This window comes from Sus scrofa, chromosome 12, assembly GCF_000003025.6.
Source record: "Sus scrofa isolate TJ Tabasco breed Duroc chromosome 12, Sscrofa11.1, whole genome shotgun sequence".
NCBI classification, from domain to species: Eukaryota; Metazoa; Chordata; class Mammalia; order Artiodactyla; family Suidae; genus Sus; species Sus scrofa.
In genome coordinates this window covers 50,291,922-50,307,468 of record NC_010454.4, presented here as the reverse complement: position 1 = coordinate 50,307,468, position 15,547 = coordinate 50,291,922, and the positions used below count along the sequence as shown (strand labels likewise).

General features: G+C 39.4%; 1 protein-coding gene across 3 annotated transcripts in view; it reads left to right on the top strand.

Moving 5' to 3' along the window:
* UBE2G1 (ubiquitin conjugating enzyme E2 G1) overlaps nt 1-15,547 on the top strand; it is a 110,585-nt gene that overhangs the window by 61,153 nt on the left and 33,885 nt on the right. The window contains exon 2 of one of the 3 annotated variants that reach the window (XR_002337326.1): nt 2,450-2,564. The exons of the other annotated variants lie outside the window; for them this stretch is intronic. The gene's annotated coding sequence lies outside the window, so the exon portion shown is untranslated. The remainder of the gene's footprint in view (nt 1-2,449; nt 2,565-15,547) is intronic. 3 annotated transcript variants of the gene reach the window in all.

The following is a 15,547-nucleotide window of genomic DNA, read 5'->3' as shown; positions in this document are numbered from 1 at the left end:
TGTCTTGAGATGAGTAAATCAGTGCTAATACCACAGTTTATTCTCCAAGAACACAAGTGATTAGTGAAATCTGTTTTATCGTCATGCTGTTAAATGTGCTTTATTAATGGCATGAAATATGAAAAAACTGTTATTCATTTGCATCCTAAAGACATTTCTTTTTGCAGTTGGGTGAGCTTTTGTGCACAGTAGAAATCTGTTTTGCCATGTGTGCTTTTGTGTGTATGAGAGATAAGTGTTCAAGAATTTTTCTTATTAATCGTTGAAGATCTGTTGAAGATTTTTTTTTACCCAGTGTGTTTGTAATGTAAACCATTAAGAAAAATTTCATTGAGAAGGAAAATCATGACTGACAGAGGCTGTGTCATCCATGTGTGCCATAGTAAAAGACCTGCTGTATGAATTTCATAGGAGTACTAACTTGCTCTTTGCTTTATTCTGAGGAAATTAAGGTGATCTAAAGTGCCCCTTGGAGTTCCCGTCATGGTTCAGCAGAAACGAATCTAACTAGGAACCCTGAGGTTGCAGGTTAGATCCCTGGCCTGGCTCAGTGGGTTAGGGATCCAGTGTTGCCGTGACCTGTGGTGTAGGGTGCAGATGAGGCTCGGAGCTGGCATTGCTGTGGCTGTGGTGTAGGCTGGCAGCTGTAGCTGCTGTTGGACCCTTAGCCTGAGAACCTCTGTATGCTGTGGGTGCACCCCTAAAAAGACAACAGACCAAAAAAAAAAAAAGTGCCCCTTAATCTCCATTTGAGGTTGAAGGAAATAGTGAAAATTGTGAATGTGTGTAAAATGTGGTTACTGAGTATGATATTTTCACTGTGATTTATTAAAATACGTGCAAGACATATGTACTGTAAAGTATCCTAACTGTTTAATAGGGCCTAGGTTCTCCCATGGTTTTTGTTGTTGTTTTTTTGGGGTTTTTTTTGGTACGGTGGCTGAGATAACTGGCATTTTTAATGTTTTTGTTGATGTTAACAGAGGTTATTTTAGTTAATCAGCATGGCCTGATATGGCCAGCAGCATACCCAGTATTGTGAATAACCTGAATTTACTACTTTATTAGAGTCTATTCATAGCTTATTCTTAAAGTTGTTAGAATTACCTAAAGGCTCTAAACTGTTATGTTTGATTGCCAGTAATGTGGCATCTTCCTGAGATGATGCATATGTTTTCACTGATCCATTAATTCAACAGATATTTACAGAGGGCCTACTACATGCCAGGGACTGGAACAGGTGCTGGAATATATCACTAAACAAAAGTCCGTGCCCTTTTAGAGCTTTCATTCTAGTGGGTGTAGGGGAGATAAACAAAACTAATAGGGAGTATATAAGCATAGAGTAATAAGCATTATAAAGAGTAGGGGAGGAAGTTCCCATCCTGGCTCAGTGGTTAACGAACCCGACTAGCATCCATGAGGTCTTGGGTTCAATCCCTGGCCCTGCTCATCGGGTTAAGGATCCGTCATTGCTGTGAGCTGTGGCAGGCACATCTCGGATCCTATGTGGCTGTGGCTTGTGGAATAGGCCAGCGGTTATAACTCCGATTTGACCCCTAGCCTGGGAATCTCCATATGCTGCCCTCTAAAAAGCCAGGGGGGAAAAAGAAAAAGATTATGGGGATAAAATAGGGAGGACAGTGTAAGAGTATGGGGGTTACAATTTAATTAAAACAGGATGACATTCGTATAATTGAATTAGCTAAGAAAGGGAATCGTTCAGAGGGTCCAGCAAACAAAAGACAGAATTGGGACAGACTTGAGCGTTGGAGGAAGATAAGGGAAAGCAGTTAGCTGAAGCCAAGTAGTAGCAAGTAGAAGGTTGGAGAGATGCTGGATAATTCTAAAGAAACTTTTAGGCCACTATGCAGGCTATTCATTAATCTGAGTCAGAACTCAAAGCCCTAGGAATAGTGACATGATCTGAATTCACATATCGATAGGATCATTTTGGGTGCTGAATTGACACGAGAAAGATTTCAGAGTACCCACGTTTATTAAAGTAAACATTTATAGCCGAAATGAAAGCTCCACCAACAATATCTCTATTGTATTTTTCCTCTTATTAGGAAGAGAAATGCTGTTTATGTCCCACTAGATCTGTTTCATGACTGCCCAACTTAGAGTTGAAAAGCACTGCTAAATGAGATACAACCTTCTTTCCTTGCTGGGAAGGAAGGAAATAGTAGAACGTAGGGTGTTGTGTAATAGAAACTTAAAAAATCAATGTTATCCACAAACTTAGCTTTAAAAAAAATCAAGTAATTGTCAGTGATAGAAAAGGCCTAATCATGAAGAGCCCCACTTCTCAGAGACACCTACTTAAAGAAAAAACCTTGTTCAGATTTCCTGGGGCTTAACTCCATGTTCTAAATAATATGCTTATAGTGTTTATTTTTTGGTTTATCAACTTGAGACATTCTCTGTTGACTTCTTGCTATGACAGATGTTTTCAGTCCCACTTCTCACTACTGACCTTCCTCGTACGACGGTCACTGAACTGGCGCCTCTCTGGGGTTCTGCCCAGAAGATTAGCCTTCCTCCTTCGCTGCACCCCCTCTGTGAGTATTCTGCTCTTCTCCCTCCACTGTGCTTAATCAGTTCACATTCTTCCATCCGTTTTTCATCTTTTCAGAACCATGGGCAATCTCTATGTTCTTTTAAAAAAATATTTTTAATTAAACATTTATGTTAAAATTTCTTTAGAAAAGTTTATTTTAAGTTGTTAGGAAGGAGAAGAGATAATCTGGCACCTTGAAGATTAGAAGTTTTGGCCAAATTTTTTTGTTTTGTTTTTTTTTAAATGTGCGTAGTGTGTTTAAGAGTTAGATGCATTTACAATATTTAATCTTTTTTTTTTTTTTTTTTTTATTGTCTTTTTGCTATTTCTTTGGGCCGCACCCGCAGCACATGGAGGTTCCCAGGCTAGGGGTCGAATCGGAGCCGTAGCCACCGGCCTATGCCAGAGCCACAGCAACGTGGGATCCGAACCGCGTCTGCAACCTACACCACAGCTCACGGCAACGCCGGATCGTTAACCCACTGAGCAAGGGCAGGGATCGAACCCGCAACCTCATGGTTCCTAGTCGGATTCGTTAACCACTGTGCCACGACGGGAACTCCTACAATATTTAATCTTTTAAAAACAAATTTTATCTTCCAATGTCATTAACTACTCTTTCAAAGTGATATATAGCATTCTTTCATATAGGATTCCCCCAATTTTAGGTTATTTTTATATTACAAGTTATATAAATTATAACTAATGATCCTATGGATTTTCCTTATGGAAATATTTACATGTAATCTTTATTTCTCAGGAGTGGTCATTGCTAAATCAAAGAAGATAAACATTTTTTTGAAGCCCTTTTTTCCCCTTTCAGTTTTATTGAGATATAATTGATATGTAGCCCTGTGTAAGTTCAAGGCGTATAGCATAATGACTTAGATATATTGTGAAATGATTATTACAATGAAAATTGTTAGGAATTCCCTTGTGGTGTAGCCGTTTTAGGATCTGGCATTGTCACTGCAGTAGTTCGGAGAGCTGCTGCGGTGTTGTTGGTTTGAGCCCTGCTCTGGGAACTTCCTCTTGCCTTGGGCACAGCCAAAAAAAAAAAAAAAAAAAAGTTCACATTCGTCACATTATATAGTTACTCCAAAAAAAAGTTCTCTTGTGATGAGAACTTTTAGGATCTACTCTCTTAGCAACTTTCAGGTATACTCTATAGCAGTGTTAAGCTTTAGTCATCATATTGTATATTACATCCCGCTACTTATTTATTTTAAAACTGGAAGTTGTACCTTTTTTAGATTCTTAGTAACTATCACCAGTTACCTTCTAGGAAGGTTACAGTCCCACTATCATTGTATTAAAATTTCACTTATTGTGTTCTTAATATTATCAGGGACTTCTAAAAATGTTTGATTCTGCTAGGTTAAAAAATATATATGTATTTTTTAAATTCCCAAGGAAAACAAATACTTGACAGTTTTGAATTGCGTGTGTGTGTGTGTGTGTTGGGGTTGTTTAAAAGGTTTCTAAGAGTACTTTTTTGCCTTTTAATTTTTTATGTCGATTTTGACACGGAAAATTTTTTCAGTTGTCCAGTTAATTAGACTTCCCTGTGTTTTCTTCCTTTCCTTTAACACTTTGAATAGTTCCTATTCCTAAGATCAGATAGGGCTGTGGAGTATTTGAAGGTAGCTTTGAAATGGGCAGTGAAGGGAGAAACTTTTTGACAGTAGTTGCTTTAGAAACACTCAGCTTGTATTAAAAATCTTTCATGATAATTTAGGTTTTTTGTTGCTGCTTTTGAATATAATCAGTTACCTTGTGCTATAGACGTTTTAAATTATTAGACACTTCCATGAAAGTGTAATGTATAAGGCTACTTCAAGTTGTATGAGATGTTATCAGTACTAGTAACTCCATTCTTGGGTAATCTGGCTAAACTAGTCTTTCTACCCAAATTGCATGATACTTAAACTTTCTTTTAATGAGTTATGGAATGTCACCAGGGGATTTGTCACTATTTGGCATAATTCCATTAAGAACTTGTACTGGTGATACTCTAGTCCTTTTGGGGGGAAATTAATTTTAGACTATGAGAACTTTACTGACATTTTAAGCTATTTTTAAGTAGCAGCATTTTATAAAAATGTTTTTAAAAGATACCTTTGAAAAAGCCCAAATGGCAATAGACCAAGGCTTCATAGTAAGTTGTATGGGGAAGAGAGAGATTAGTTTATAACTTGGCTACAAAAGATGGATTCATATTATTTTGAAGGAATCCCTATTTTCTGGGCTTACTGAAATCTCTAACCATTATAAAAATGTCTTTTTTTTTTTTTTTTTTTTGTCTTTGTGGAGCCACACCTATGGCATATGGAAGTTCCCAGGCTAGGGGTCAAATCGGAGCTGTGGCTGCTGGCCTACTTCACAGCCACAGCAATGCCAGATCCAATTCTTAACCCACTGAGGGAGTCCAGGGATAGAACCCAAGTCCTCATGGATACTAGTTGGGTTTGTTACTGCTGAGCCATGACAGGAGCCCCCCAGTGTCAATTTTTTAACGTGACACAAGAGCCTATCCAGTGGCAGTCACATAATTCTTCATTTAGACTCTTTTTTGAAAAAGTTTAGTTCAGTTCCTTTTTTTTTTTTTTTTTTGGTGGCCCTGGGGCAGTGGTGGTTGCTGTGCCTGTGGCATGTGGAAGTTCCTGGGTCAGTGTTCAAACCCAGGCTACAGTTGCAGCCTGTGCCATAGCTGTGGCAGTGCTGGGATCCTTAACCTGCTGCACCACAAAGGAACTTCCTAAATTCCAATTTTTCATGCTTAGGTTTTCTTCATAAATTTGAGTAAATATATAAATGATTTCAGAGTTGTCTCATGGATTCTTTACCTCAAGCAGATAAATTGTTCTGTAGCAGGAGGTGGGGTGAGGGGGAGGCACTGAGGTAGAGGAATGAAACAGGAAGCAAAAGAATCAAGCATGATGGCATTTCTTTTTTTTTTTTTTTTCTTTTTCCATTTCTTGGGCCGGTCCCTCAGCATGTGGAGGTTCCCAGGCTAGGGTTCCAATTGGAGCTGTAGTCACCCGGCCTACGCCACAGCCACAGCAACACAAGATCTGAGCTGCGTCTGCAACCTACACCACAGCTCACGGCAACACCGGATCCTTAACCCACTGAGCAAGGCCAGGGATCGAACCTGCAACCTCATCGTTCCTAGTTGGATTCGTTAACCACTGCACCACAACGGGAACACCATCTTTTTATTCTGTTTTATCTCCTTCCTCTCTCTCTAGTAGTCTGATTCCAAGGCAGTGAATCCAGACCAAAATCTTAAGCTTTCCTTTATATCTGTTAGCTAAAATATTTGTTAATTCACTTGACATTTATCATGCCCATTAGAGTTTTTTGGTATGCATAGGGTACTAAAGTGCTTTTCCAAAAAAAAAAAAAAATTCAGTATAACAGTATTTTGAACTGGCATTAAGTAATTACAGCATGTGTATTTAATTTAAAAATACTTCGTGGAAAGTATTTCTAGGTTTTTTGTTTTTTAAAATCAGGGTTAGTTTATCTCTTTTTTTTTGTTTTGTTTTTTAAAATCAGGGTTAGTTTATTTTTTTTGTTTGTTTGTTTTGTTTTTTAAAATCAGGGTTAGTTTATCTTTTTTTTTTTTTTTTTTGTGGTCTTTTTAGGGCCATACGTGCAGCATATGGAATTTCCCAGGCTAATGGTCAAATTGGTGCTGTAGCCACCGGCCTCCACCACAGCCACGGTAACGCCAGATCCCAGCTGCATCTGTGTCCTACAGTGAAGCTCACAGCAATGCTGGATCCTTAACCAACTGAGCTGGGCCAGGAATTGAACCTGTGTCCTCATAGATACTAGTTGGGTTCATTACCGCTAAGCCAAGTGGGAACTCCAAGACTAGTTTATCTTCCTGTTTCGTTCTCAGCCGGGAGAACCAGACTACCCATTATTTTTCTAGTCCAGGCTTTGAGTTCCCACTCCATAAAAATGACTTTCAACTTTGTGTAATTTTATATCCCTCAGAAACCTAGGAAGGTGATCCATTTGGAGTTTTTTATATATGTGTTGTTAATGAGAACAGGGCCTTGACCCTCTTGAACCTCACACAGACTAAAAGGGCCTTTCATTTTAGGAGAAGCTCCAGAGAAAACAAGGGAGAAAGGGTTCCCATGTGGTGAGAGAAGGGCACATTTGTTTTCAAAGGTTACGTGTTAGGGCAAAGATAGCAAATGTCTCATCATGTGTTCCCTTTGGCTGGAGTGGCTCCTGATTTTGAGTTTCATGATTGATTATTTGATTTAATTTTATTGCCACACCTGCAGCTTATGGAAGATTCCAGGCCAGGGATTGAATCCAAGCCACAACCGTGACCTACACTGCAGCTCCTAAGCTGCAGCTGTGGCAGTGCCAGACCCTTTAACCCACTGTGCGGGCTGGGGATCAAACCTGCATCCCCACAGTGACTTAAGTTTTTGCAGTCAGATTCTTAACCCACTGTGCCGTGATGGGAACTCCCCATGATTGGTTATTAATGGTGCCTCCTTGGGTGGCCACACCAAAGGTTTGAGAGTGATTAAGAGCAGTGCTAGCCTCCCTCAGTCTCTACTTCAGGACCTGCCACACGAAGATCCTTGGCTTCTGTCTGAGGCACTCCACATATATCTTATTTGCATATTGGACTTTCTCGTTGTGAAAAAATACACATAAGAATTTATAATTTTAACCATGTTTAAGTGTACAGTTCAGTGACATTAAGTACATTCACATGGTTCTGCAGCCTTCACCACTATTTCCAAAACTTTTTCATCATCTCAAACTGAAAAACTCTGTAGCCACTAAACGGTTGAATCCATTCCCACCTTCTCTTGTAACCACCTTCTACTTTTCTGTCTCTAGAGTTTGATACCTCATATAAGAATCACACAGGAATTCCCATCGTGGCACAGAGGAAACGAATCCGACTAGGAACCATGAGGTCGTGGGTTCGATCCCTGGCCTTGCTCATTGGGTTAAGGATTCGGCGTTGCCGTGAGCTGTGGGGTAGGTCATAGACATGGCTTGGATCCTGTGTTGCTGTGGCTGTGGCGTAGGCCCAGCAGCTGTAGCTCTGATTTGACCCCTAGCCTGGGAACCTCTTTATGCTGCAGATGTGGCCCTAAAAAGCAAAACAAAACAAAAATTACACAATATTTGTCCTTTTGTATCTGGCTTGTTTTACTTAGCATGATGTTTTCAGGATTTCTTTTTTTAGGGCTAATATTCTATTGTATGTATACACTACATATTGTTTATTCATTCATCTCCCAGTGAATGTCATGAAGATTTCCCCTATGTTTTCTTCTAAGAATTTTAGAGTTTTGGCTCTCAACACTTAGGTCTTTGATTCATTTTGAGATTTAATTTTTGCATCTGATGTTTGGGAAGAGTCCAGCTTCATTCTTTTGCATATGGATACCCAATTTTCCTGATACCATTTGTTGAAAAGTCTGTTCTTTCCCCATTGAATGGTCTTAACACTTTTGGCAAAAATGTGAGTGTATACAAGGGTTTATTTCTGGGCTCTTATTCTATCCCGTTGGTGTATGTGTGTTTTTATGCCAGCACTACACTGTTTTTATTATTGCAGGTTTGTAATAAGTTTTGAAATTAGAAAATGTGAGTCCTCCAATTTTGTTCTTCTTTTTTAAGATTGAGGAAAAAGTTCAGTTGTTTAAAGATTTCTCTCTTTGAAATTTTATAATTATTTCTCAATCTGTTTCCACTGTTTGACTTTTTTACTCTTATGCTATGTAATCACATCTACAGAACAGTATGTGTATATGTGATGCATGCAGCATAAAACATGCAGTTTAAAGAGTTGTTGTAAAGCAAGGTATAACTGCTACCTAGGTGAAGAAATAGTTGTGTGAAATTTTTAAAACCATTGAACAAGCGTATGGATAGGCAGGTGATTCTGTCAGCTGAAGTCAGAAAACAGAACCATGTTTCTCAGGATGCACTAGGAAGAATACTTAGTGTATTGGGGATATGTTACTAGCTAGGGATTGGGGCCCTGGGGGCACTTGGGGACAGGATTTCCTAGAACCTGATGGTGTAGCTAGAGGAAGGAACCTTTGAATGCCTAAGTCTGAAAGAACTCTGCTCTGGAGACTAGTTAGTTAGCAACTAAATTTGTACTCTTGTTTTGCCCAGGATTAAGAGGGAATAAGAGTAATGTAGCTAGAAAACAGTGCCTATTAAAGCTGAGTCATAATGTAATAAGAATTGAAGCTGTTTTGAAACCCAGAGTAAGTTGATCTGGTTGTTCCTAATCACTAACCTCAGAACCCCAAGCTCTTTACATAATTAGAGTCAGGTGTGATTGTATATCCAGTTGGATTGCCTAGTTTTAAATGTCATTTTGGCAAACTATGGTGGTAGGTACTTAATAAATATTAAGTATGTTTAGCATGGTTTTTATTTAAAACTAAAGGGTTTATATTTAGGGTTCATATGTTGTAGCAGTCAAATGAGTTTTTGTATCTTCTTTCCCCCAATTAAATGGCTCCTTTTGAGCATCTTACAATCTAGTGGAGTTATAAGGACAAACAGATTAATTTATACAGCCAGAAAGTGGCAAATGGCAAATTCACTAATATAAAATACCAGGGAGCATAGAAGAAGGTTAGTTTACATCCCTGATTTGGGAAGGCTTATAGGAGGATCTGACATTTGAACCAGCCCATTAAGATTTGGTAGGCTTTCAATAAGTGAAGATAGGTGTTCCCGTCGTGGTGCAGTGGTTAACAAATCCGACTGGGAACCATGAGGTTGCAGGTTCGATCCCTGGCCTCAATCAGTGGGTTAAGGATCTGGCATTGCCGTGAGCTGTGGTATAGGTCGCAGACTCGGCTAAGATCCCACGTTACTGTGGCTGTGGTGTAGGCCAGTGTCTACAGCTCCGATTCAACCCCTAGCCTGGGAACTTCCATATGCCACCGGAGCAGCCCTAGAAAAGGCAAAAAGACAAAAAAAAAAAAAAGGAAGAAGTGAAGATAAAGGGCTAGTTGAAGCATTACTGTTTAAGTATAGGGGATTAACATGAGTAAGATGAGGGAGGCGATAGGACTTAGGAGTAGTTCAGTGGTTGTCAGCATGAGTATGACTGGGTGTGTACTCAGAGCGGGGAAGGATGTATAGTAAGAGATGAGGATGCAAAGGTTTCTTTTGAAATCAGGTCCTAGAGGACCACCAATGCTGGGTTAATGACCACAATTGTTTATGTCCAAGAAAGATTAATCAGGTGGCAGTTCGTGGGTGGGATTTGTTGGGGAAGGCACTGAAAGTAGGGGCATCATCATTTAGCAAGCTAGTTGGTTGTAAGTGCTGAAGAAGAAGGAACAATACGTAATGGCCACCAGGTTTCAAGGTTGGATGGCTACAGGGAAACAAATGGAGTTAGGTAATTAGAGCAGGTTTGGGAGAGAGGATGAGCTTAGGTGGAGGTCCTGTTGTGAAATAGATTCTGATAGGTAAATTCAGAATAATCTCCTATAGAAGATGGGTATGCAAGCGCCCAGATTAGATTGTTGAGCAAACAGAAGAGAGCAAATGATGGGTTATTCTTGCCAGGCTATGTTTGGAGGGCAGGTGGAGGAAAAGGAACCATTAAACCCTGAGAAGTGATGTTCAGGAAGGGAGGAGAAAACTAAGAATGAGAAGTTACCTGGTGGCTCAGCAGGTTAAGGATCTGGCATTGTCCCTGCAGTGGCTCAGGTTGCTGCTGTGGTGCAGATTGAATCCCCAGTCTGGGAATTTCCACATGGCGTGGGTACAGCCACATGCACAAAATATCCTTACAGTTAACACAGAAGAATTAATCAAATAGAATTAAAATGATCCCAGCGGTTTTCCACCCTGTATGGAAAGCTATACCTAGACTAATGATGTTGATAGTAGCAGTGCAAAAAGTAGATGGACACTAGAGACATTGAAGAAAAGTCAGGGATGGATTAATAGATGGATCTTTACATTAAATGGCCTGGCAGTAAATGAAAAGAGTGGGGAGTAGTCAAAGATGTTAAGTCTCGAACCTGCACAATTGACTCAGAAAATGGGGAAGTTGAGAAGGGAAAAAGAATATATAGGATGAAAATAAACTCTGTGCTCCTACCTTGGAAATAACTTTATTTTTCTAATTATGAAAACATGTGCATGCTTTTTAAAGAAAGTGCCCCCCCCCCAGTTTCCTCAGAAAATACTAACAGAAAAAAATTCCACTTTGGAGTTCCTGTCATGGCTCAGTGGTTAACAAACCAGACTGGCATCCATGAGGACGCGGGTTCGAACTCTGGCCTGGTTCAGTGGGTTAAGGATCTGGCATTCCATGAGCTGTGGCTCAGGCCGCAGACGCAGCTCGGACCCTGTGTTGCTGTTGCTGTGGTGTAGACCAGCAGCTATAACTCCAATTAGACCCCTTGCCTGGGAACCTCTGTATGCCACGGGTGCGGCCCTAAATAGACCAAAGACCAAAACAAACAAAAATTCCCCATTATAAGTATTATATTTTCACAGTATATACAAAGTCTTTAGCTTAATATCCCCATCAATTTTTCTCCATAAAATCAATGTTAGTCTGATAATTTTTCTTGTTTTTCAGTAATTCACTGGGGGAAATTAGTTGTAGCTTTGTTATTAGCAAAAGCTATTTTACTGGTGATATTTAATTTGTACATTCTTACAATGTTCTTAAACCTCTGAAACAGTTCAAGCCTTGCTTTGCAATATAACTCTTCTGCTGAATTCTCTTCTTCCTCCATTTTTACCTTCTTCATAATTTTGAAGATACAAAATCCTATTCTATTTCTAGTCTCTTGGGATAGACACAAAGATAATTTATGAAAGATAATGTATGCACACATACATACATATGTATGACTAGGTCACAGCAGATATTGGAACAACATTGTAAACCAACTGTATTTTGATAAAAAAAAAAACCCTATTGCTATATCCGTGTAGTGCTTAGTGGCATCTGTACTGATTATAGTATATAAATCTATTGTACCGAGTATTTCTTGGCTTTTCAGAAAAACAGCATGCCATGCTCAAGTCATCAATGTTATCTTTGTTTTTCTTTTTCTTGAATAGAAATAAATGCAGGGAGTTCCCGTCGTGGCGCAGTGGTTAACGAATCCTACTAGGAACCATGAGGTTGCGGGTTCGGTCCCTGCCCTTGCTCAGTGGGTTAACGATCCGGCGTTGCCGTGAGCTGTGGTGTAGGTTGCAGACGTGGCTTGGATCCCGCGTTGCTGTGGCTCTGGCGTTGGCTGGCGGCTGCAGCTTCGACTCGACCCCTAGCCTGGGAACCTCCGTATGCCGCAGGAACGGCCCAAGAAATGGCAAAAAAAAAAAAAAAAAAAGAAAAAAAAGAAATGCAGTCTTGGCGTGGTTGGGGCGGGGGCAGGGTCGAGGACAGGAATATGGTCACAGTCACACTCTTATCTTATGGTTTTCTTCCCTTAATAAGCTTTATCACTTCCAACTTTTTTTTTGTTTGAATGTATGTCCTTTTCTAAGGCTTCTTAGGCTCACCTGTGTTTTCATAGGACATCCCATTTTCTTAGAAGCCGTTTTTACTTAATGTGGAGACAATCACTACAATGTACAAATAAGCTTTTCAGTAAAGGTATATTGCATGTGCTCCATTTCTCTTTAGACGGTAGGGTTCTCTCCTTTTGCTAATGTGATTATAATGAATAAAAACACACAAAAGTAAACAGTAATTAGAATTATTGAAACATAAGTTTTACTACCATCTTAGGGAAAGGTGAGAAATTTAAGGCATGATAATGAAATATACCAGAAAATGAGTTAATAGCAGTATATCACTGCTATTTCCACATAGTCACATGTATTATTCTCCTCTCTGGAAGAAATCTTGGATTAGAACTGAAATGGCTTGCTGCTTAGATTTATTTTTTTTTCTGTAGCAAGCAGGGAATAGAGCCCACTTAGAGGAAATAATGAAAGACCCAGAAATCACACTGTTTTAGTATGCATTTATGAGTTAGCACATGTTAAATTTATATTACCCATTCCAGTTTTTACTTTATGTGTTGCCTTATTTTGTATTTGTAATGTGAATCAAGTAATATGTGCACTAAAAGCAAATGAATAGTCATATGCTATTTTTTCCTGTCGTTCAAGTAGTTACATTTCTGTGCAGAGTTGTCATTCTGATATTTATGAATTTTGTGTTTGATGTGTTGCTTATTACAGCCAAAGAATAAAAAAAAAATTAGCAAAGTCATTTTGGTAAAATTTATGTTAGATATAAAACAGGAAGAGTTCCCATTGTGGCTCATTGAGTTAAGGACCTGACATAGTCTCTTTGAAAGTGTGGATTCCATACCTGGACTCCCTCAGTGGGTTTAGGAACCACCGTTTCCATAAGCTGTGGTGTAGGTTACAAATGCGGCTGTGGCATAGGCTGGCAGCTGCAGCTCCGATTCAACCCTTAGCCTGGGAACTTCCATATGCTGCAGGTACAGCCCTAAAGAAAAGAAAAGAAAAAAAAAAAAAAAAACGCATATGTTGAAAAGGCAATTGAAAAAAAATCCGGCTTCCATTCTTTACCTTTAAAAACAAACCAAAGTAGGAGTTCTCATTGTGGCGCAGTGGAAACAAATCTGACTAGTAACCAAAGGTTGCTGATTCAATCCCTGACCTTGTACAGTGAGTTGGGCATCAGTGTTGCTGTGAGCTGTGGTGTAGGTCACAGACGTAGCTCAAATCTGGCATTGCTGAGGCTGTGGCATAGGCTGGCAGCTGTAGCTCCAGTTCGACCCCTAGACTGGGAGCCTCCATATGCCACGAGTGCAGCCCTAAAAAGCCAAAAACAAAATACAAAAAAAATACACCCAATTCAAAAAACAAAACTAAGAAACAACCCTAAAACATAAAAACACCCTAGAACCTGCTTTAATGAGTAATTGTTGGAAATTAATAGTAATTACCTGTATTTTTAAAATGAGGAATAATAAGGAATTCCCTGGTAGCTCAGCAGGTTAAGATCTGGCATTGTCACTGCTGTGGGTCTGGTTATTTCTGTGGCTCCGGTTTGATCCCTGGCCCAGGAACTTCCGCATGCCATGGAAAAAGTTAAAATATTAAACTCATTAAATTTCTACAAATTTACTATAGTACTTGTTTTTGTGATTGGGAAAGCTTGTTTTAGATAAAGAGAGAAAAAGAACTTACTGGTAGTGAGTTTTTTTAATAAAAGTTAATTTTGCCATGTACATGCAGAAGTATTTCAAAGTCTTCATTAGATTTTCAGTGCATCTATGGCTATGATAGATGCCATAGATGCCATATAATGAAACAAACATTATAGTTCTCTTATGACACAGCGAGTTAAGGATCCGGTGTTGTCACTGCAGTGGCTTGGGTTGCTGCCGTGGCACAGGTTCAGTCCCTGGCCTGGGAACTTGTACATGCTGCAGATGTGACCCCCCCTCCCCCCCAAAAAAAGCCTCAAACAAATACTACATAAAGCCCAGATAAAATGACTGGTAGATAGTCAAACTGTGTAGACTGTTGCCAGTCAAAAGGAAGAACAGATTCCTAAAACAATACATGGAAAAACAGGATTTAAACCTAGAAAATGAAAAAGAGAGAAGCACTGAGACTAGAGGTAGATGGTCACTGACCATCTAGATAGAAAGTTTAAGTAGTTCTTAAGGCAGTCTAAGGAGGGGGCTGGATCCAAAGCCAACAGAAAATATTTCCTATGCTAAGTAGTGGGTTTTTGTTTTTGTTTTATGTTTTTTTTTGGTTTGTTTTTTGTTTTTTTCGCTTTTTAGGGCAACACATTTGGTTTCTCTGTTTCCATTATTTATATCGTCCTTTTGTCTTATTTTCCTACATTGGCTAGAATTTGGGCCAGGGAGCAGCTTAATTTTTAGTAATTTATATGGTATCCTTTCTTTCTAGGGTGCTTTGGAGCCAGTTAAGAAATTTATATATGTGTACAATGAATGAAAGATGGGGACTATCAATTTGGATTATTTTCTTTTTTTTTTGGTAGATTTTAAGATATGTTAAACACTTTATCTGTAATAACCTATATGAGAAAATAATCTGAAAAAGAATGGATATATGTATATGTACAGCTGATTCACTTTGCTGTACACCTGAAATTAACACAAGTCAACTATATTCCAATAAAATTTAGGAGTTCCCGTCGTGGCACAGTGGTTAACGAATCCGACTAGGAACCATGAGGTTGCGGGTTCGGTCCCTGCCCTTGCTCAGTGGGTTAACGATCCGGTGTTGCCGTGAGCTGTGGTGTAGGTCGCAGACGCGGCTCGGATCCCGCGTTGCTGTGGCTCTGGCGTAGGCCGGTGGCTACAGCTCCGATTCGACCCCTAGCCTGGGAACCTCCATATGCCTCGGGAGCGGCCCAAGAAATAGCAACAACAACAAAAGACAAAAAAGACCAAAAAAAAAAAAAAATTAAAACAAAAACATTTTGTATTGAGAATGGGTAGAAGCCTTTAAAAATTATGCCATGAATGTGTATTTTGATGATTAACAAAGAAAGTCTGTGATCTATATTAAGTAATAAAGCATCTTGTAATGGGGGGGAACCCTCTTTATAAGGAAATGCTGTTAAAGACAAATCTGAAACCAAACCCAGAATTCATCGCCATAGTGAAGCAAGCAGTGAAGTAGGAGTTCAATGACCTCCAAGTCCAGGATCTACCAATAGCTAGCTTTCAGCTCTTGAGTAGGAGAGTTATATAATAAAATGTCCTGGAACAACTGGCTTATCATACTGGGGGTAGGTGGAGGGGAGCTAGATATTTATGTAAATTATAAAAGGATTGTGATAGTTATTCAATGCTTACAGTGTGCCAAGTGATAGGTTAGACACTGTACGTGCACAAATGTGTTCCTCAAACATGTGAAGTAGACGCTTATCCTCATTTTACAGACGAGGAACCTCACATGGTG